Raw genomic sequence first — 23,224 nt, forward strand, 5'->3', positions numbered from 1 at the left:
CAGGGAAGGTTGTGCTCCCGGCCACCACCAGCGTAGGATTCACTGCTCTAGGACGGAGACCCTCATCGTGATCCCTCAGTCAACCTTATTCCCCCCAGTTTACAGGTGAGGAAACCAAGGCACAGAGATGGGAGGCAACTACCCCAGGATCACACAGCTAGCTAGTGGCCAAGATGAGATTGGGCCCAGGCCATGGGCTCCCGACTCTGGGTCCCTACGCTGACCTCGCTGCCTCTCAACAAGGACACAGTAAAACTGAGCCATTGCTATTTAGTTCCCAGAAACACTGCGGATACTCAGCCCAGACTCACCGCCCCCACCCCCACCTCCTTCCTCCTGTAGAACTGAAATCTGTCCCCAGGAACTTCCTCCAATGTCCTCCCTGTGCCTTGCCACCGCCACTGTGCGATTGGAGATCAATGAGCTGATTTCCCGTGAACCTCTTCTCCAGGATAACCTTGTCCCATCACACCCCCCATCAACTGACCACCCACAAAGGGGCACACGCCACGTAAGGGGCTGGACACAGAATGGCTCTGGAGCCTAGTCTCTTGGTTCTCCCTCTAATGAGAGCAGGCCAGGGGTCCCGGTCCCACTCTGTCCACTCTCCGAGGGACATTCCCAGCTTTCTGTCCCCTCCAAACCCTGGAGCTGAGAAATCAGCACAGCACACTTGGAGCCTCCGGAGCTACCCCAGGAAGGGGACGAGATGGCAATTACTGTCCCCCTGTGACAGATGAGGCAACTGAGGCCCAGAGAGGGAATGTGACTTGCTCAAAGCACACAGCAAATCCTCAAGGAGCTGGCCTGAGCTCGGGGGCCTTCCATCCCCAGTTTCCATCAACTGACCATCTGGCTTCCGCCTCCTGACCCTCCAGTGCCGCTCTCCTTGGCCTTGGCGGGGGGCAGGGGGAGTTTTGCAGGGGAGGAGAAGGAGGGGCCGCTGGTTCCCCCCCACCCGGGTCTGCTGTGTTTGCCGGGGGAGGACACTGCCTGCCGCTTCTGGCCCCTGACCCGGTGGACTTGGGCTCCTGATGCCCACTGTCGGCCTGGAAAACACGGAAGCTAAAAAAAACACCCGAGAGTTAAAATTAGTTTTCCACCTTCTTCTGCCCCAGAAAGAGCTAACAAGTCACCTGGAAGGAAGATCTCCCCCCCCCCCCCCCCCCGGGGCCGAGGGGTGGCGGGGGGGAACAGGGAGAGGCTCCCAGGCTGTTGGCTGTCTTCCCCCCTCTCCCCCCACAGAGAAAGCGCAGCACTTTATTCCATTTCAACCTGAAATCCAGGAGGCGCGGTCCGCCACAGGCCGGTGCTAACGAGAGTGGAGCGGCCTCGCACGTGGCTCTGGGGCCGGAGTCCTGCAGGTCACGCTGCCTGACAGCGAAGGCCAGCTCCGGGGGACAGGGCAGGAGCAGAGGGCTGGCAGGAGGGCAGCGTCCCCGACTGGCCCTGTCTTCCCCGAGGACTTGGAGCCCCTCCCTCCCCGGTGGGGCCTCAGTCCCCTCATCTGTGAAGTGGGCTCCTGCTGCCCAACCGAGGGGGATCTGGAGCGGGGGAGAGGGACACGAGGGACGCCCTTGATAAGAGGCTGCAGCTGTGGGGATGTTGGGCAGGCGGGAGGTGGAGTCGTGGTCCCAGGCCACGACTCTGAGGTTGCTGTCACCAGGCGGATCTTGCAGTGGAGACCCCGAGGTGAGGCGTGGGCAGGTGGGCAGTGCTGGCACCGGAGGCTGAGTCCCTGGGGAGCAGAGCTTTGCACGCTGCCCGGCTGACGGCATTTTTAAACCACGCGGGACGGTGGTCAGGTGGCTCCAGGGCAGCAAGCCCGGCTCGGGGCTGCCCTCCCTGCCCACCTGGGGGGGCCATCTGCTCTCCAACCCCCTGCAGCAGGAGCGTCCCCAGTGCTCCCCCCACCCACACAGAACCGTCCCACGGGGCGCAGAGGGAGCAGGGGGAGGGCGGTTTCCATAGCAACCCTGGGCTTCCCATTCCCCGGGCATCAAATGCCAAACCAGGGCCCAGGGGTGCAGGCCCCTCTCATTGGACAAGCTTTCCCCTCCCCCGCGGCCATCTCTACCTTGCTGGGTCTCTTCAGAAGGGGGCTGCTGGGGGAGGGGTCTGGGGACACTTGGACCCATCAGGCTGGGAAACCTGACTTCATGAAGGCCAGTGTCCTGGCAGGGACTGTGGGACGCCTGCAGGGTCCCCAGCCAGGATGGAGAGAGGAGAGAAAGATGGGGGGACACAGTGCTGTCATGGCACACACACCACCCCGGGCCACCCCGTCCAGAAAGACTGACTGCCCGGGGCCCGGGGACGGTGCTGGCGCCCACCTGCTGTGTACCAGGTGTCTCCCCCAGTTCTTCATGTGGACAATGTCCCCAACAGCTATGAGATGAAGAAATTAAGGCACAGGAAGTAGGAAGGTCTCCCGAGGTGACCAGGTCACTGGCTGGTAGCCGAGGTGGACACCGCCCAGCGAGCTGGCTCGGGCTCCCTCCGTGAATAGGCAGAGACAGAAGTGAACTTGTGGCTTTGCTCCTGAAGGAGCAGGAGATGCTGGTGATCCGTGCAGACAGGAGGCACAAAGAGAAGCCATCAGAACAGTCCAGCGGGCCACAGGGGAGCAGCCAGTGAGAACCCTGCAGCAGGTGGCCCAAGGGCTTTGGGATACAGGCTGGACGTGCGTCTCGCAGCTATAGGCGTTTCTGTGCAGAGCCCTGGCCTTCGCTCTGGGGCCCTGCGTCCACCGAGTCTAGAGTAGCCTCCTCCCCCAATGAGTGCTTGTGGGAGTCGGGCAGAAGGGGGGGTGAGTGGACAAGGAGAACTGTCACCAGTGGCCAGGGTGGGAGAGAGGGGATGGAGGTCAGGAGTCTGAAGAGGAGGATCGCGGGGTCCAGGCCAGCCTTGGAACTTAGTGAGGCCCTGTCTCAAAATAAAAAGGCCTGGGGTGCAGGTCGGGGTAGGGCACCCCGGGATCAATGCCCAGAACCGCAAAAGAAAATGAGGTGGCCCCTGTCACGCACAGGCTGACGCAGCGCAGCCTTTGGGGGCCCCTCCTGCAGCCCTCCGTGGTTTTTAAAGGGGCAGAAACGGGCTGTGGACCACCCAGGCCCAGGAACAGAGGGACCGTGCTGGGGACGACTGAGGGGAGCCTGGGGAGAGGATCCCTGAACGTGCTGGAGGCCGCCTGGGTCTGCTCTGGAAGGTGAAGGTCGAGATGGGATTAAGCCCTTTTTAGGAACTTTCCTGACCAGACTCTGTACCCGGGATACAGTCCCCACGCCCAGCCCGGGCACGGGGTGGGGCGGTGGGGGGGCGGGCTCAGAGCAGGGTTTCAGTGGAAAAGGAGGTGCTGACCTCTCCTCAATTTGGCGCCAAACAAGGACAATTCCATGGAAGCAAGAGCTGTCCTGGCTGGTCCCCAGAGCACCCCATCTGCCCCTCCTCTGCATTCGACCCTCCCCCACCCGGATGTCCTTCCTGAAGGCTCACCCCTTCACCTGACTTGAGTCACCCAAGGGCACCTTTAGGAAAGGCCTTCCTCTGCCCATCCTCCCGCCCACAGCGTCCCCACACTCCCCGATCCCCTGACCCTGCTGTTTTCCTCACAACCTTGGTCATTGCTATCTATCTATTTATTTATTGGGGATTGAAGCCAGGGAAACTCAACCACCGAGAGCCACCTCCCCAGCCCTTTTTTTGGGGGGGGGGGGACAGGATCTTGTTGAGTTGCTCAGGGATTCACTAAGTTGCTGAGACTGGCCTTGAACTTTTGATCCTCCGGCCTCGGCCTCCTGGGCTGCTGGGCTGCTGGGATTACAGGCTCCCACTCACCCAGCCCAGTGCTCTGTGATTGGCACCTCTCCCTGCCCTTCCCTTGCCCCGGGAGGTTACTGCCCAGATGACACTGGGGTTGGTCTTCCCCCCCGGTGGACGGTGGACGTGCTGGACCTTGGAGGCCGGAATGAAGGAGCCGCGGGGAGGGCCTGCTGTTTTAATCCTGGTGGGAAAGAGACCTTAAACCAGGGTTGTGACTGCTATGAGGGCCACGTGGCCCCCGGCCGGCTGCTTCAGCCTCACTTTCCAGAAAGGCCAGTTCCAGGCCGCCGCAGAGACTGGGGGGCGGGACGGCGGCGATCTGCACCTGCGCCAGCCCCGGCCACTCCGATGACCCAGGCCGGGAGCCGAACGGGAGGGTCACACCTGCAGGCAGCCTGCGTCCTTCCAGGGACCGCCGAGGCTGCTTTCTTCCGGGGCTCTGGAGCCCCTTTTCAATGATGGCCTGGAAGTCGTCTTGGGCATCAGAATGTCGCCCGGACCCCAGACCCAACCGAACCCTGCGGACCTCGCGAGACAGCGCGGCGCTGCTCGGAGACCTCCCGAAGGGTCGTTCTGAGTAAGAACTTTAGAATCAAATATTATAAAACTGCACCAGGAACAGGTGCAAGTAGCCCTTGGGAAAGGAAAATAGATGTTGGTGGCTTTGTCATTTGTGCAGGTGACAGCAGGCAGCCCCAAGGCGGGCAGAGCCGTGGTGCTCAGCTCTAGGGGCGGAGACAGACGGTGCCAGCCACTCCACCCGCCACACACTTGACACTCGAGCCCCACCCCCAGGGCGACTCTGTGTGAAGAAGCTTTCCTCTTACCGGTGGGGAGCAGGGACTACTGACATTTAGAAGCAGCTGTACCAAAAGGCCTGACCCACAGGACAGACCCACACAGTGGGCACCTGTGCCCGGGTGCCACAGCCCCCTCCTCCCCAGCAGTCCAAGCAAGTCCAGCCATCTTCCCTGTCCCCACCTGTGCAGTGAACACGTCACCACACTACGCTGGTGACAGGAGCCCTGGACCAATGTTTTCGTGCTACCTGGTCTCCAAAGGCACATCCACCCTTACACCTGATCAGAGATGGCACGAGACCTGGTGATGGAGAAAGGAGGGGATGGCAGGTCCCGTGGGTGGCGGCTGGGGGGCAGCTTCGAGAGGACTCCTGCCAGACCGTGGGTGTCAGAGTTCCCAGGTCTGCTCTGCTGCAGAGCTATCACCTGAGCAAGGTGCAGCTTCTGCTGCCCCCAGGCATGGAGCAAGGGACTGGGCTTGAGACTACAGAGAACCTCTGCCGGCTCTGCAGGAGGAAGGGACCGGGCAGAGACAGCCTCAGAGCCATCGAAGCACAGAGAGTGTGTGACCTGGGGCAAGTTCCCGATGCTCACAACTTAACCGACTGGGCCAAGTGTAAAAGGGAAATATGAAGCAGAGTGCAGTAGCACACACCTGTAATCCCAGCAACTGGGAGGCTCAGGCAGGAGGATTGCAAGTTTGAGACCAGTCTCAGCAACTTAATGAGACCCTGTCTCAAAAGAAAAAATAAAAAGGGCTGGGGATGCAGCTCAGTGGTAGCACACCCCTGGGTTCAATCTCGGGTACAAAAATTTAAATTAAAAAAAGGGGGGAAGGTGAGTAGCACCTATTTTATGGGGTCATTACCTTGTGGGGGCCCCGCAGCTGGCTTTATAAGTGCTGGCCGCTATGATAACACAAGGACACCAGAGTCTGGCCCTGCTGTTACTAATTCGAGGTGGAGGAGACCCGTGGAGATTCCCTGATTTGGGCAGGGTTGCATGTGTCTCCCAGGGAGCCCAGGGTGGTGGTGTTGAGGTGGAGGGATCTTTAAGGGGTGGAGCCTGGTGAGAGGTCTTTAGGCCACCACTGGAAGAAGTTAACCTAGTTCTAGATCCTGTTCAGTTCTGGCCAGAGCGCAGCTGGTCTGAATCAAGGCTATCCACGCCATCCCAGGGCTTGGGCCCTCCTGCATGTGGCCATTTCCGTTCCCATTGTCTGTCTTACTGAGATGCAGCCAAGGGGGCCCTCAGCAGACGCCCAACAGAGGGAGCCACTCAACTATGGACTTCAACCTCCAAAGCTACCATCTTATAAAAGTACCCAACTCTGGCATTTAGTTATAGCAACAGAAAATGGTCTCATTCAGAGAGGAACGCAAGCCTTGGTAAATGCAGGGGTAGCTAGTACCCTCGGGCTTCTCCGCCTCCATCCCTGGAGAAGCACCCCCCCATGCCAGCACACGCAGGAGACTCCAGGCGAGAGCACGTAGTGGCGGCCCAGCTGTCTTGGAGCAGAGGAAGATTCTTCCAGCTCCAGAGGCCTCTTCCACCTCAGCTGAACAGAGAGCTGGGGAGCTGCATTCACGACCATGAAGAGGGGAGAGTCAGTCTCCACCCCCCCCCACCCCCCCGCGCCATGCTCATCACGTGAGAACAAATGGTCTTAAAGACCACTGAGCTGGGTCTGGGGCTCAACATTCTTCAGGTTTCCTGCAAACCTCAAGGCAGAGGGAAGGAAAGGGCCAATGGGGGTGAGGGTGCCTGGCATGTTTTGAGCACCTACTATGTCCAGACCATGAGATAGGTATCTCCTAAACACACGCACACACAATCTCATATAACCCCTGCAGCAACCTCCAGCAAGTGAAGAAGAACCTCAGGAAACTCAGAAGTTTATTACACCCAGTTCTCAGGTGTAGATTCCCATGCCAAAGGTCATACGAGAGGAAACAGGAGACCCCTGATGCTAGTCTAGCGAAGTCTGACGCCAAGCCCAGGCTTTTCCCCTTCGTGAGGCTGTTTCCCAGAGCCCATGGAAACACAGCAGTAAGCAGCAATGAGAATCCTGAAAAGCCATGCTCATGAGAGCCCACCTTCATCAGGCATGGGGAGCAGCTATGAGAACCAGAGATCCAACTTTAGTAGTTTCAACCCCAAAGGGACTGGTGTGTCCTCTCCATTTTCAGAGATTTCAGATCCTCAAGCTTTTTTGCTCTGCCATCCTCCGTATTTGTCTTCCTTCCATGTATGTTATGTCATGGTTCTGGATAGTTGCTGGGGCTCCAGCCATCACATCCAGGAGGGAGAAGAAAAGGATCAAAATGAGCTTGTGCTATACTTTTCTTAGAGAGACTTCCAAGCAGTACCACCGAAAAACTTGAATTTACATCACTGGCCACCCCAACTTATCTGGGAAAGATTACTTTGAATTGAGTATATTGATCTCCAGAATGAAACTGATGCTGTTACCAAGGAAGAAAGAGAACAGATGCTATGTACATAACTAGCAGTGTCTCCCACACCACAGTACATAACTAACTAGCAGTGTCTCCCATACCAGCTGCAGTCTTTCTGCTCCAGACCCAGGTAAGGAAGATTCTGATTCCCAGCTGTTCCCGAGGAAGCCCCAGTCCTCCCCCGCGAGTACACATCCCCAGGTGCTGTATTCTCGTGATCCCCTCCAGCCCCATCTCTGCTGGGGTCATCTCATTTGTGGATGGTCCCACTGTCCGGCATGCTCTGTCTGTGCCTGGGGGGCCCAGCTTTGGGCTGCTAAACCCCTCTCCCGTGTGTACCCGAGGCCACACACACATCTGCAGGTGCACACATCTGTGCTTCAGCCTCTGCACAGGCATCTGCTGTTAGGCCTGGGGTGGCAAGAGGTCCCAGCAGAGCAGGAGGTCGAAACCTTGCCCAAGGACCAAGCAGCACAGACCGCTGAGCATCCGTGTGCTTGCGAGGCCTTGGACTTCCATCATCTTGTCCCACTCAGAGGGGCCTGTCTAGCCTGGGGGCCCCTCTCCTTCATGGTCATTTCCATGATCGCAGGCCAAGGGTCCCTTCCAAGGACATGATATGGGACAGGGGACTTAGGGGATGATCGTCCCACTCGGGGGGATCTTGTAGGAAAACAGGGAGGTGGAAGAGGGCGGGAAGGGGCTCACAGGCATGGCCCAAAGGAAGCGTGGCTTGGCAGGTCCCCTGGGGCTCTGCGGCCTAAAAGGGGCCACAGTTGCCCACCTGGAGCGGAGGGTGGGTGGCCCAGACTGCTGTGCCGTCAGTCATTGGCAGAGGATGAGCAGTGTGACCACCCCGGCTTCTGTGGACCACCAGGTCTCAGTGGAAGATGCAGGTGACATTCAATAGGTGGCCCAGGACACGCCAGCCTTTCCCTGGTGAGGGGCTGGGCAGGTCACCAAGGGTGTCATGGCCCTCTGCCTTCTCCAGGGCCTCTAGAAATTCTCAGATCTCCTCCCTTATTTAGGCGAGAGATTTAACAGCCCCCTTGGGACCGCCCCCAAGCCCCCACCTTTGCACACATATCCAGCTGCTGGGCCGCACAGCCAGGTGCGGGCACCCATCAGGAAGCAAGTGGGTTCCCAGCAGCTCCTCCTGGTGAACAGAAAATGCTCTGAAGGAACAGGCTCTGAGTGACAGCCAAATGTGCTGCCTCCCAGGACGCCACCGTTGGAGGCGGTGCATTCCCCCCCCCCAAACCAAATGAGGTCCCCAGCTGGCCCACCTGCCTGAGCGGCGGCCTGCGCGCTCCCGCGGTGGCCCGGGAGGCGGCCGCCCGGCGCGCTCCAGCTTGGCTCGGTGGCAGGTGACGCGCAGCCCCCGAAGGGTTGTGTAATCCTGAGCGGTGGCACCTTGGTTTCCACTAAAAATACACCCTGGAACTGGGGCACCGTGGAGGATCGCTGGCAACCCGGGAAGAGGGATGAATAAGGACGCCAGGGCCGCCTGATCCCTCTGAGTCAGCGCTGAGCTCCGCGTGGACCCCCTCCGCCCATCACTGTCATCGGTAAGAGCTCCAGCAGTCCCCGGGGCTTGGGGTCTTGTGAGTCACCGTGAGGACCTGCCCCCTGTAAACAGAAGTGCGTGCTCTGGGCCGGGCCCTAACCCGCCCTGGAGCAGGGGCCTGGCTGACCTTGGGGACCCGCGCCCAAGAGTTGAACGTCCCCGCATAAGTCACAGGAAACCCGATCGATGCTGCCCGGCTGGAAGGCTGTGCGTGTTCATTCGTGAGACCTCTGTAGGCGGGGAGCCTCCCCGAGACAGTAAAGATCCAGACCCCTCCAGCCTGTCACTCTCGGCATTTCGATTCCTCATCCTCAAACTTATTGCCTCCTCAAGTCACAAAACGACTGCACGGCTCTGGATATCAAGTCCTTGTGAATAGTATCCAGAGCTCGATGAGTTACTCTCTGCCCGCTCCCCCGCCCCCAATGGCGTCCTTCTCTCTGGGGAGCCCTCTCTTGCACAATGGGGAAAACTTTCCTCGTATCTCACTGACCAGAAGCAGGTCACGGACCCCTGCGCCCATCACCCGCAGAGGGATGGATTGGGCCAATCAGGAGTCACTCCGGGAGGCTGCGCACATTGAGCAAACGTGTCCAGGGCAGCTCCCGGGCTGTGAAGCCGGGCTGCTCCACGCCCCCTGCCTGGAGTCTGGGTGGGGATCCTCCAATGGAGCCTGCTGGGCGGGAACACTGCTCTTGCACGTGGGAGCTGAAAAAGGCCAAAAGCACAGTCTCTGTGATGGGACAGAAGTTCTTTTCGTGACAGAGGAGCTGCTGGGTGTGGATAAGAACCGTCTGGACGTCCAGGCGCAGGCCGCCTGACGATCTGGGGGAGGAACCCCCCAGCGGCATCCAGGACCTTGCACTGAAGAACAGACAAGAATCACCTGGAGGCCTGAGCGGGGAGGGAGTGAGAGCTGGGGTCGTCGGGAAGCCACGAGGGGCAGCGGGGGCGTCCGTCCCGCGGACAGTCCCTGGACTGCCACCCAGCGCCACCGCTACCTTTGGCCCAGGCAGGCCAATGCTCTCCAGGGCCTCGGCTTTCCCCTCTGTGGCATGGGAGTCTGCGTCACTCCGCGTGGCTTCTCTTTTTCATTCATTAGTCACTCAGCAAACACCGAGGGACCTCCCAGGGGGGCAGAGGAGGGGGCAGGGGAGCCGGGGCGGGGGACACGGGTGCGCCTAGGCAGCTCGGCCTGAGCCTGGCTCTTCTTGCCTATACAATGGAGTCACCACGGAACCTACCTCACAGGCTCCCTGGTCACCAGAGGAATTTGCCAGGTGTAAAGGGCCACAACAGTGCCCACCAGGCACTGAGCTCTGGGTCAGCGAAGGCTGCTAGCTCCAGGCTCCGCCTGCTCTGCCAGACAGAGGAACACGGCAATGGAGAGAAACGCAGGGTCCTCGCCACCTTGGCCCTTGGTCTAGTGCAGGATTCGCACACTGACCGGACCACCTCCCAGAGCGCAGTAACAGTGCTCAGAGATTCGAGGCACAATCCCAGGGCCTGTGACCACGGGGCCTGGCCTGGCCAGAGGATGCTGGAAGGCTTCCCGGAGGAAGTAGCTTTCAAGATGAGATCTGCAAGAGGAAGGGGTCACCAGCGGGGGAGGGGAATTTCCCAGCACAGGGAGCAGCCTGCATACAAGCGTGCAGCGTGCGCCAGCCAGCGTGCCCTCGCTGTGACAAAAACACCCAAGACGATTAACTTAAAAGAGAAAAGGTTGTCATTGGCTTGTGGTTTCAGAGGCTCCATCTACAGCCAGGTGGACCGCTACTCTTAGGAGACTGATGGAGGGGCCAGGTGGCCATGGCGAGGAGCACATGGCCCAGCAATCCACTGTCATCATAAGCCAAGGAGAAGGAAGGAGGGCTGGGCTCCCAGCCACTCCATGACAAGCCCTCTAGGAACCCTCACCCCACCACAGGCCACAGCGGGCTGGAGAGGCTGGAGGAGGGCCTGGGGTCTACCACCGTGAGCGGCAAGGAGACAACCGAGAGGCTGCATATTTTATGCTCAGAGACCGGGAAGCTATCAACAGGGATGACATGTGCCGCAGTCTTGGCTGGGCACAAGATCACGAGCCACTCACAGCTTTGTAGATTCAAACAGCAATTCTTTATTCCCGAACTCACACCGGCCCTCTACAAACACGTTCTGGGGAAATCCAAGTTCTGCCGAGATTTCACCTACTCCACCAGGCTTTCCATCCCAAAATACTTTTCTGAATCCCACGAAAACTCAAGGGGAACTCAAGGATCCGGCGTGCCTGAGGCAGCAGGATACGCCCTATTCCTAGCAGGAATAACCTTAAACTTGGAACCGCCTTAAAACTCAGATTGTCTTAAACCCGGAATGCCTTAAACCCAAATTATCCTAAACCGGGATACTTCCTAAAACCTGCAGGATCCACCCTAAACCTGGATCCACCCTGGTCCTTGAGCAGGGTCACCTTTCTCAAAGACACATGCAATGTCACAGCGAATTTCCAAGGCAAGTCCATTTAACATGGGGTACGCTGGCAAGGAAATTTCGATGCGTCATTCCTACTTGGCAATGGCCCTCAGCAGACATGATCATCGCGCTTCAGAAAAAGATTGGAAAAAATGTAAACGCCCCTCCATAAGCGACCAAGTCAACAAATTATGGTACCTCCACACAAGGCAGAATTTAGTAATTTGAAAGAAATTGGAGTGCGAGGGCCTTTCTGTGCAGAATGGGAACAATCTCAAAAACATATTAGCTGAACCACCGCAGAACACAACAGTATGTACAGAAGGCCACTAACAGGAAGAGGACAGGAACCACAGGCCCCTGTGATAAAGGCCTTCTTGATCTTCTGCAGCGCTATTGGGAGGTGGAGCCTTTAAGAGGCGGGGCCTAGTGGGAGGAAATGAGGTCATGGGGATGTGCCCTGGAAGAGGATCATGGGATGCCAGGCCTCTCCCTCTCCCTCTGTTTCCTGGCTCCTGTGAAGGGAATAGCCTCATCCCCCGTGTGCCAAGGCCATGGGGCTGATCGGCCATGGAGTAAAACCTCCAAAACCATGACCCAAAGTTAACCTTTTCTCTCTCTTTCTCTCTTTTTTTTTTGGTCCTGGGGATTGGACCCAGGGGCTCTTAACCACTGAGCCACATCCCCAGAGCCCCCCACCCGCTTTTCCTATTTTATTTAGAGCTGGGGTCCCGCTGAGTTGCTGAGTGCTTTGCTACTTGCTGAGGCTGGCTTTGAACTCACGATCTTTTCTCCTTATAAGGTGGCTAACTCAAGTATTACACTAACAGAAAGCTGACACAATTCATTCAACAAAAGTACAAAGAACCCTTAGAACTCATAGTTAAGTCTCACAAGATCACTGTCAAAGAAACATGAAACACGGGCTAAAAAGTCATTCTGGTTCAGCAGTTTCTTATCATCGGACCCAACAATTGCACTTTTCAGTATCTGTGCAAGAGAAGTGGAAAAGTACGTTCACTGAAAGACATGAATGTTCATAGCAGCCTTATTTATGAGGACCCCGAACTGGAAGTGGCCAAGTTTCACCCAACTGGTAGGTGAATGAACAAGTTATGGTACGTCAACACAACGAAAGAGTACTCAGCCGTGAGCAGGAACAAATGTGGACCCACGCAGCAACGCAGATGACTCCAGTGAACGAAGCCAGACACGGAATGCTAATCGCCGTAGTCACATGTATGTGGCACACTGGAAAAGGACAAACCATAGGGACAGATGTTAAACTGTGACAGTTTGAATTACTTCTAATAAAATGTCAGGAGCTGAGGTGGAAGAGGGATTGAAAGGACACGGGGCAACAGAAACAGAAGTGTCCCATGTCTCGGCTGAGAGGGTGGTTACCCGGCTGTAGGCATTCATCAAAATCCTTGCTCTGAAGGAGCACGAAATTCAGAAAGTGAATTCTATCCTTTGTCAATGAAACCTCAATAAACTTGATTGGGAAACAAACCAACTCAGGTTCTGTTAGGGTCCGGCGGATCGTCGGAGAAAGAGACCACACAAGAGACTGGCTCCATGCAATTGGCAAAAGGGGGCTTATTGGGGATCCATTCCAGCGCGCTGGGGCTCCATGCTCACTCAAGAAGGGAGAGCAGCCCAGAGCCCCGAGCAGAGGTTCAAGCAGAGCTTAAGTACACTTTTTGGGGAGGGCGGGAGGCTTTGCATACATCAGAACAAATCATCATGAGGCGCGGGAAAATTGAACAACAACTCTGAGACGTGATTAGTACATTCATTGGCGGGAACAGGTCGGGCGGGGGTGATTGGTCACTCCTAAGCGGGGTACACATTCAAACTGATTGGTTCGGGCCTTGTGACAAACTGCACAGGGCCCTAGGCTAAATGGCCAGTAGGGCGTTGTCTTAACTATCTCAGGAATCTGGGTGTAACAGAGGAACTTAATAATACCTAATTTTAATTCAAGCTTTCCAGCTTAGAAACTTTACCCTTTCAGTTCTTGTTTTTTCAGACTCTGAGAAGAGGCTGCGCAGTCTCCCATCCCCGCTTCTTTAAATTCCCACCTGTCTCCCGACTGCTGCGCCATCACCTCTCCCCCACCCTCCCCCAGTGAATCCCACTCTGCTCGTGTTCTCTGCCCACTACGCTCAGATCTGAGCCTCCCAGGTTGCACCAGAGAGCCCTCCAAGACCCCATTGGGAAAGCCTCCAGGAGAGGTGGGGTCCTTCCCTGGGGTGGGGTGGGGTCTGGGCAGGGCCTGGGCGAGGTTCCGAAGCCCCTCCCACGAAGAGCCCCTCCTGTCGCCCACAGGGTGGAGAAAAACTGTTCTCCGCAGCACGAAGTGTGGAAAGCACTGTGTCCTCCTTCCCTTTAAAGCCCCTTTTGTAATCCCTGCGGCTAGGGAGGCTGAGGCAGGAGGATTGCGAGTTCAAAACCAGCCTCAGAAATGGCGAGACGCTAAACAACTCAGTGAGACCCTGTCTCTAAATAAACTACAAAATAGGGCTGGGGTGTGGCTGAGTGGTCAAGTGCCCCTGGGTTCAATCCTGGTACCAAAAGTAAATAAATAAATCAACAGCTCGTACTCTTTGCTTGTTCTGATGTAGGCCGCCACGTACACCGCGCGGCGGCCCAAGCAGTGAAGGGGTAAAGTTTCTAAGCTGGAAAGCTTGAATTAAAATGTAAAAGACCAGGTATTATTAAATTCCTCTGCTACACCCAGAACCTGGAATTCCTGAGATAGTTAAGACAACGCCCTTCTGGCCATTTAGCCTAGGGCCCTGTGCAGTTTGTCACAGGGCCCGAACCAATCAGTTTGAATGTGTAACCCGCTTAGGAGTGACCAATCACCCCTGCCCAACCTGTTCCCGCCAATGAATGTGCCAATCACGTCTCAGAGTTGCTGTTCAGTTTTCCCGGGCCTCATGACGATTTGTTCTGATGTATGCAAAGCCCACCGCCCTCTCCAGAAAGTGTACTTAAGCTCCGCTTGACCTCTGCTGGGGGCTCTGGGCCGCTCTCCCTTCCTGAGTGAGCCTTGGGCCTCAGCACGCTGAATTAGGATCCTCTTCAATAAACTCCCTCCTGCTCATTGCATGAAGCTGGTCTCTTGTGGTCTTTTCCTCCATCGATTCGCCAGACCCTTACAGCAGGAGTCTCACTTGTCGCCCACAGGCCAGCGGCTCATGGCGGTGCAGTGACCCGCCCAGGACACACAGCCAGTGCGGGTCTGCGGAGCTGGCGGCCCCCACCAGCAGCCTCGCGCCTGTTGGGGGACCCGAGGCGCCCGCGGAGCAGAGGGGCTCGAGGGGCGCAGACAGTAGCGGGCGGGCGCTGCGCGAGCAAGGATCCCTCGGTGTGTGGGGGTCCCCCGGGGCCTCGGCTTGCAGGGGGACAGGCGGCCAGAAGGAGAGGCGACGGGACGGGCAAGTGGAGTCTGGGGAAGGGTCGCAGAAGGGGCGGGAGGGGCCCTGGAGGAGCCGCTGGGAGAGGCGCTGAGCCTGACCAGCCCCCTGACAAATGGGTCTCTCAGACGCCCCGCGTGAGCCGAGGGGAGAGAGGCACGGAGCCCGCGCGCGTTTGCGGGGACAGTGGCCCAGGCTGCCCGGGAGGCCGGGCGGGTGCGCGCCTGGATGAATTAGACCGAGTTCCTGCGACAACGTCAATCCCAGGGCCCCGCCAGATGTTGTCACTAATTTAATCTTCATAATAAGCCTTAAGTGTGACTATTCTCAAAGTCGCACTTAGTAAGCGGAGCCCCTGTTTGTGCCAGGCTCTTAGCTGAGCCCCGGAGCTCGAGATGACCAGGCCAGCGACACGGATTTAACGCCCGGGGTTTGAATTGCGACCCCGCCTTTCACTGGCTTTGTGTCATTAGTCGCCTCTCCGTGCCTCGGATTCCTGGTCGATACAATGGCCATAGTAAGGTAATGTCCGAAGGTCACCTGAAACCTCGCCGCAGCTGGTTGGGCGAGGGGCGGGTACCCTGCACGTGGGCAGCCAGCCCATTGGTCAGGAGCTGTCCATGGAACCCGAGGCCGAAGGGTGGCTTGAGATCCTCGGATCCTCCAGGAACTGAGAAACGCCGAGGACCAGCCGCCGTGGAACGAAAACAGGCATTTACTCCAGGTGTCCGCAAAGGTTGCAGAATGGGTGAGGCGTCCTGCCCCAGCTTTGGAGACCGCGCGGCTGGACCAGGGAGGCCGCAACTCCGATGTACCCGGTGCCCTTCGGCGCTGACCGCACCTTCGCGTCCCCTCCGCGGAGCGGGAGTGGAAGGAGCTGGCCCCGCAGAGGTCACCCACTCGGGTTACGCGAGAGAAAAGATTCGCAGAGCGCAGGGACCGAGGCGACCGAGGGCGGCCCGAGCGAAGCTGGCCCCGCTTCCTCCCTTACAGGGGACGGGGAGGGGTGTTCAAGAGAAAAGCCTGTTCACTGGCGGCTTAGTAAAAATAAAGTTAAAAAAAAATACATTATCGTCAACGTCGAGATATGTTCCGGGTTGGAGATGCGGTACATTTTGTTCCAGTTTTTATTTAGTGCGCGCTCGGGATCCAGGCCCTGTGTGCAAAACAGCCAGCCCCGCGCTCGGCTCCCGCTGCCAGCCGAGGCTGCCAGCGCTGGCTGAGTAACTCGGGAAAATGGGCAGCTTCCCTGGGCGACGCCCGAGGGTCTTTTTCAGCCCATTACCTATTTTAGATTTCCTAAAAATCATGTTTCCATGAATATTCCTCAAAGTGGATGCTGGGGCGGTAGGGCTCCGATCTCAGCTGCTGAACTTGGCCCCTCCTTCCCTTTGACCTTACCTCCAGTAACCCAGGTGCTGCCCGGCGGGCAGCCAGGCTCCCTTCTCCACGTATCCAAAACGCACTCAGCATTTATTGATCACCTGCTACACGCACTCAGCATTTATTGATCACTTGCTACAAGGCTAGGGTCTGGGCTAGGTGCTGAGGGTGTGGCCGTATCCTGGGGGTATCCTGCCACACATGGAGCTTATAACTTATATGCACATGTGTTAAAGAATCTGTGTGTGAGTCCAAAACTGTACTCGGTGGCATAAAGGTGTGGCTCCATAAGCTGGCCAGGGCAGGGTGCTCCGATGGAGGCCTGGAACCACTTAACATCCTCCCTTGCAGCTCTGGCCTACCCCAGCCAGCCTCCTCCAGGTCCTCCCTGGGCCAGCGTTCCCAACACCACTGTGGAGCACACCACGGGCCTGCTGATGAGCCAGTGAGCCGGCAGCTGTCCATGGGCTGGAGTTAGTGGAGTTAGCTCTTATTCAGTGGCTTTCTAAGCTGGGACTCCCAGGCAGGACAGGGAGCCCAGGGTGTGGGAGCCAGAGGGCAGTCCCCTGAGGGAAGTCCCCAGTGGTGACATCCCGTCCCCACCTCCACCCCACTGTGAGTCTCAGTCCTGAGCCTGAGAGATCCACCCAGCTCTCCACCTCCATCGCCGCCATCTTGATCCAGGCCTCAGCACCCAGAGGATGCCGGCTCCTGAGGATGCCTCTCCTCTGGTGCTAATTCTTTTGTCCTTGCAGCAGCCACAGTGCCCTGAAGCCACTGATGCTCTCTGGCTGCATTGCTCCCCCACCAAAAGCCCTTTGGCAGCCCCCGTCACCACCTGCCACACACTGACCTGGTTCACGGCCCTGCGCCACTTGGTCTGGACCTCCCTCCAGCCTCCTCGTCAGCCTCCTTATCCAGACTCCAACCTCAGGAATTCTTGCAGCTCTGAGTACCAGCACTCCCAGGGCCAGGCCTTCACACTTGCTCTCCTCCGGGACAATGTCCTCTCATCACATCCTCAGGACTCTGACTGGGGTCACCTGCTCTGAGCCCCCCGCCTGAATCAGGCAGCTCTGCTGGGCCCGCAGCACCCAAGGCCTTCACGGTGTCCACTGTCTGGAGCCCAGATGGTGATATGCAAGAAGGCAGGCCCACGGCCACCACTGTGACCACAAGGGCCACACAGAATCTGGGCAGGGTCATGGTCAGCAAGGAAGCAGGCTGGAGGGAGGGGCCTGGTGCTCAGGAGGGCACATGGGAGGAGGGACCCCCGTAGCAGTCAGATGAATGGAGGGCGGTGGGCAGCGGAGGCCGCGTAGGGTGGGGGCAGCTACTGTACTTGATGTAAATCCTGCTTGTCCCTCTTACTGACACTGGCCCTGGGCCAAGCTGCTGGACATCTCTGTGCCTCTGTTTCTCCATCTGCAAGATGTAGGTGTTGAGAAAAGGCTTTGTTGCTGTCAAAGCTCAAGATGCCCTGGGCAACACTGCACATCCCACCCGCTATCCACCCATGGGCTATGGCCACAGTTACGGAGGGAGGAGGGAGACAGGGAATCAGGGGCCCAGACAGAGGGGAGAAGGCACGTGGGCGTGTCGATGGAGAGTTCTGCCATCAAAAGCCTGACCCTGGAGAGCTTGGAGGCGGCCAGGGAAGGCTGGCCAAGGTGGTCAGCACAGAAGGACCTGGGGCAGAGGGTGAGGCCTCCCCAAGGAGGACGGACCACCAGACACAGGGCAGGAGTGGCGGACGGCGAGGACAGTGCTGGGCTGGCCCAGTGATCTGCAGGTGACCAGAGCCCTGCTGCTGGTACCCTCGTGGAGGCAGGTCACTGGCCAGCCAGGAAGCCAGCCAGGGAGGTCCTGTGTGAAAGGGTCCAGCCGCTCCCTGGAACGCGTCTCCTTCCTCTTCCACGGAGGCCCGGGGTCGTAGAGGGCTCTCTGGGAGGAGTGAGGGGTGACCTGACAGTCAGGAGTGTTGACTCAGGGACCTGAGAGACGGTGCTGGTGCCAAGGTACAGGAGACTTCTGCGTGCTAGTGATTCTGCGACTGGACTGCCCTGGCTCCCGCTGATTCTGGGTCCCTCCCCCAGGCCCTCCCCGCACAGCAGCACTCACACCGCCTGGCCCTGGGGCAGCGCTGGGGGGAGCCGGGTTGGAGCCGGGTTGGAGCCAGCTGGACGCTGGTGTGGAACCTGAGGATTGTGGCCACAGGTCCCAGGACCGGCGGCCAGGCCTGCAGGCAGAGGGCCCATGGTAGCTGATCCCAAAGAGCCAGCACCTGCCATCACACCAAATGTCATGGCGGATCCCAAGGATCCTGCTGGCCTGGGGTGACACCACGGCTCTCAGAATCCCCGCGTCTGCTCGGAATCAGAGAATCAGAGAGACACATCCTAGCGGTGCTGGAGCCCAGATCCCAAAATCACAGAGCCTTAGGCCGCTAGAGGACCGTGAGAGGCCTCGTGACCAAGAGGAGGGACAGGCACTCCACCTGAGTCAAATCCCATCTCCACCATCAGCTGTGTGGCTCGGTCAGGTGACTTACCTTCTCTGAGTTCCCAAGTCCCCTACTGTAAGATCCAGTGGCAGCGTCCTGGAGAGTCTCCAGCAGGGCCCTGGGGCGTGGACTCCCAGGCCTCCCATCGCTGTGCCCATGGCATCCCTCCCGGAGCACCCGGAGGACACCTTCCACCTCTGGAAGCACTTCCCCGCCGCCAGGGGCACTCACACCCTGAAGCCCATGGAGGTGGGGGCTGGGCGCCGGGCTGCGGCTGCCCACTCACCTCGGGCGGGGCCAGGTCTCACCCGGCCTCACGGCCACCAGGGATCAGCACCAGGTCTGGGTCTGCTCCAGACATGCCGCGCCTGTCCCCGTCCATGTCCCCCGGCTGGGCTTCCTTCTGCCCACCTGCCTCCTCTCTGACTGCCAGGCTGTCCCCGGGCAAAGAGAGGACAGAAGGGACTCATCCCTTATCTCAGGGCCACAGTGAGGCCCCCAGTCCTGCAGGGAGCGAGGACTCCGCCCGAGAGCTCCGTGTCCTGCTGGGCAGCGAGGGGACAGTGGGTCTGACGCTCCAGCTCAGAGTGAATCGGCTCCAGGGCCCAGGGGGGGAGGAGGCTTGGCCTCTCCCTCGGACGGACACCAGGTCTGCAGAGGCAGGGCCTCTGCCCGCTGTCACCTGGCCTAGGGCAGCTGCGGCCTGGGTGAGGGGAACGGCCCAGCTCCTGGGAGTCTGCATGGCGCCCCGCCTGGCGGAGCCTCTGTGCCTGGGCAGGCCACCAAGCCCTGCACTCACTCACAGACCCCAAGCCGCGCCTGCCAGGCCACCCCGACCTTCTCTGCCCACCTGCCAGCCCTCTCCCTCCACCACGCACCTGTTTATGGCGGTTTTCCCAAGTCCCACCCTGTCACTGCGGTGAGGGATGTGCCAACCCCCGCCGTGAGCCACAGGCTGGCTCGGCCTGGTCTGGGGAGCCCGGGAGGCCACGGGGCTGTCAGCAGGGGTGGCTCCCAGCCGAAGGCCTCCACCCGTGCTCCTGTCCCTCACCCTGAAGAGGTGCCACCTGCATGGTCCCTAGGGCCCTGGCCCCAGGCAGCGGGAGGCCTGCACCCACAGTCTCCTCAGGGCTCCTGTCCTGGCGCCCAGTGGGCAGGGCCCTCCCCCGAGTCGGCTTCTCAGGGTCCCTGCTCCTCCCACCCCCAGAGCCTGCAGCTCCGAGGCCTGTGGAGGCCCCTGCTGGGGACCGTGACACTGGGACAAAACGGGAACCGAGCGTGCAGACGCGGGGTCAGCGGGGTCAGCGTCTCTCGGCCTTGGGTGTGTTTGGCAATTTTCATAATAAAATGCCAAAACAATAAAATAAAATAAAAACCGCTTCTTTCCAAGCAGCTGTGGAGGGCACGGGAGGGGACGAGGGGAGGACAGCCTGGAGTCTGGCGAGCTCTGAACCCAGCCAGGCCACCAAGGCAGGCGGGCCGTCCCTCCACCTGGGTGACAGTCGGGCTGTACGTTGGCAGGGTTTAGAACAAGAGTGTGCACACCAACAGTTACTGTGCCCCTCCTCCATGGGCCTCCTCCATGGGCCTCCTCTGTGGGCGTCTTCCTCCATGGGCCTCCTCCTCCGTGGGCCTCCTCTGTGGGGCTTCCTCTTCCGTGGGCCTCCTCCAAGGGCCTCCTCCATGGGCCTCCTCTGTGGGCTTCCTCCTCTGTGGGCCTCCTCCTCCGTGGGCCTCCTCCGTGGGCCTCTTCGTCTTTGCTGCGTCTGTGGTTTTTCTCCTACTGTCAATTAAATGTTCCCACAGAATTTCTAACTTATGAGTTTTGAAGGGAAAAAGAATAGTTTTGACCAAATATTTTCATGAAGTTTAGAAAAAAGGGATCCCAGCCCCAGATGCCCTGCCCTGTGGGAGCGACGACATTGGGACAGTCAGCGGACCAGCCCCCATGTCCGCAGCATCACCCCAGGGACGGGAGGCTGTGTTCCCAGCCCAGCACCAGGTGGCTCCTAGGACCAGCAGGGCCAGCACCTCCCAGGGTCCAGGGCCTTCCTACCCGCAGAGGAGGCCCCTGCTCAAGGTCACACAGGAGTGGGTGGGGCTGAGAGTCTGATGGGCAGCCCTGCCCCTGCGTGGACCGTCCCGTGGCTCCCAGTGCCCATGAGACGAGTCCCCCGCCTGCCCTTGGCCTGCAAGAGCTGCTGCGGCGCCCACCCTCGTCCATCGGTCCCGTTGGGCACGAGGACCAGACTCCCCAGAGAGGCCCCGGGGGGTCGGGAAGGGGATGGAGTTGGGGCTGCGTGGCCGACCAGGGTCTTCAAGGTCACCTGACCCTCGGTGAGGACCTCGACTTCTGCTGTGTCCTGCCTGGGAGAGGGTCTCTGAGGCCCCCACAGGGTGCTGTGCCAGGGGCATCAGGGGCATGGCCAGCCGCAGAGCTCGGGACCCCTCCCCACGGCCTGGGACCAGGCCCTGGGCTGCCCCTTCCCTCCCAGCTCCGGGGGCTGGCGGCCTGCGCGCTGCGTCTTCTCCGTCCTCCGTCTCCATCTTCTCTGCCGCTCATGGGCCCAGTAACGGCACCTCTTAGGGCCAGGGCACTGTCACCGTCCAGTGCTGGTCATCAGCAGATGACTGGTGACTATAAAGTACTGCCCTCGGGGAGCCGCAGGCCACCAAGGCACCGGGCAAGCAGCCGGCCTCTTCCTCTGCACCCAGCGCTGCTCCTGGGCCCCTGCGACGGTGCGGAAGAAGGGCGCCCGCAGCTCAGGGCCGCACGTGCAAAGGCCCAGGGGAGAGGACAGCACAGCCCGGGCCCAGCCAGGCCTGCCCTCCCTGGAGCAGCTGACCCCCAGGCTCTTCACCCTCAGCAGGATTCCTCTGACAAAACTGGGGGACGGCCAGGGGTCAGCTCTGTCATCAGGATAGTGAAAAGTGGCTCCTGTCCTGGCCATCTGCACGGAGAGGCCATAGGAGGTGTTCTCCTGTAAGAAAAAATAGATAAATAAATCTGGGCCACAAAACCGTCAGGGGCCAGCTGCTGTGTGACCTTGGGTAAGTCATCTGACCTCTCTGGACCTGGCCCTCATCTCTGTGTGTGGAGTTTGGGGGAGGGGGAGACGCCCATCAGCTCCCCCCTCCCCCCTCCCCCGACCCCACCCCACCCCCGGGCCTGGGAAATCATGCCTGTGGTCTGGGACCCTTGTCTTAGGATGTCACTTCCCAGATGTCTCCCTGTCCCCTGGGACTTGCTGCAGAGGGAATGCCAAGCCCCACCCTCTTTGAAACCACTGGCTATTCATTCCAGGCTGCCTGGCGCCCCGACCCGTCACCCACCGCCATCCTGCAGAGCGCCAGGCGGGAACCCGAGTCCCGAGTCTGAGGCTCTTGCGGGTGTGCAACCCCTCAGCCCTCACCAGAACCAGATGAGGGGACTGTTCCCATCCCCACCTTGACAATAAGAAAACTGAGGACCAGAGAGGTAAAGTCACTTGCCTGAGGACACCCGGCCAGTACCTGGCTGGACCTGACCCTGCAGCTCCACAGGGGGGAGCGGGGAGGGGGCTCAGGCCAGGGAGCATCTGGGAGAGGCTACGCCAGGAGCCATCGTCACCTCCCGAGATGGCAAAGCCACGCGCTTCCCCTGCTCCCACGCCACCTTGGCCCTGCTCAGGGTGGAGGAGAGGGCCGCGCGCCAGCACTGCCCAGCCAGCTCCCCGAAGGGCAGAACCGCGCCACCGCCCTGCCCTCATGAGGCCCCCGTCCAGGGCCAGACCGCGGAGGGCAGGGCAGGGGTGAGGAGGGGGCTCCCAGGCCAGCCCCGAGGTCGGCAGCTTCCTGGGGAGGAATCTCCCACCACGGCTCTCGGTGGCCCCGGGCAGGGGAAGGACGTGCCTGGCAGAGGGGCTCGCGGCCACCAGTGTCCAGCACGGACAGGTGGCCGCTGACACCCACGAGAGCCCCCCACGGCTTTAAGAACAGGGGGCCACCTCGCGGGCCCCACAGAGGGCGACGAGTTGGTGAAACAAACTTTGTTTTAATGTTCGAGGACCTGGAGCCGCTAACGCTGCCCGTCTGGTGGCTGCGCAGAAGTGTCCCGCGGGTCCCGTCCCTGGGCACCATCGATGACCATCAGGAGGGGCCCCTCCAGGGGGGACCCGAGAAAGAAAGGCTGGGGGCGCTGAGGGGCTTCGGGGGGGACAACCGGGGCCTCGGAGCTGGCGGAGGGAGGCCCACGGGGCCCGGGACCCCGAGGGGCACAGCCAGGCCTGACGGGAAGAGGCAGCTGGAGGGAGGAGGCCGGCACCGGTCAGCGAGGCTGGGCCCCGTGGGGGCTGGGGCGGCCCGGCCTCGACAGGAAGCAGAGTGGGGGTGGTCTGAAGGTCTCTGACTCGGGATTCGTGGACCCCAGGGCCAACTCATTTCGTCCCTGCGAACAGAATCCCAGGCAGGAAGGACGTCACGATGCCCAGCACGGGGCTGGGGATGAGTGTTCTGGACCATTGACAACGGCTTCCTTTGCCAAACCCTTTTGCAGCTAGCATCAATCATGTGTCCCAGTTCTGGCTGTGTCTGCTGAGCAACTTCTAGAAAAGATCTGTGTCCTCCCCCCTCCCTGCACCCCACCCACCTACAGGCAGGCCTCTTTAATCCTTCCTTATGGGGATGATGGTGTAAGGTCATGAAGCTTGGCAGCCATTTTGAGACTGCAAGGTAACAAAGCACAGTCGAAAAGCAAGCGCTCAGGGTAGCCAAGTTCAGGATGGCAAAGCTCAGCGAGTCTAAAAGTGCCACCTGTCACAATCTGCGTTTTC

This window comes from Ictidomys tridecemlineatus, chromosome 6, assembly GCF_052094955.1.
Source record: "Ictidomys tridecemlineatus isolate mIctTri1 chromosome 6, mIctTri1.hap1, whole genome shotgun sequence".
NCBI lineage: Eukaryota > Metazoa > Chordata > Mammalia > Rodentia > Sciuridae > Ictidomys > Ictidomys tridecemlineatus.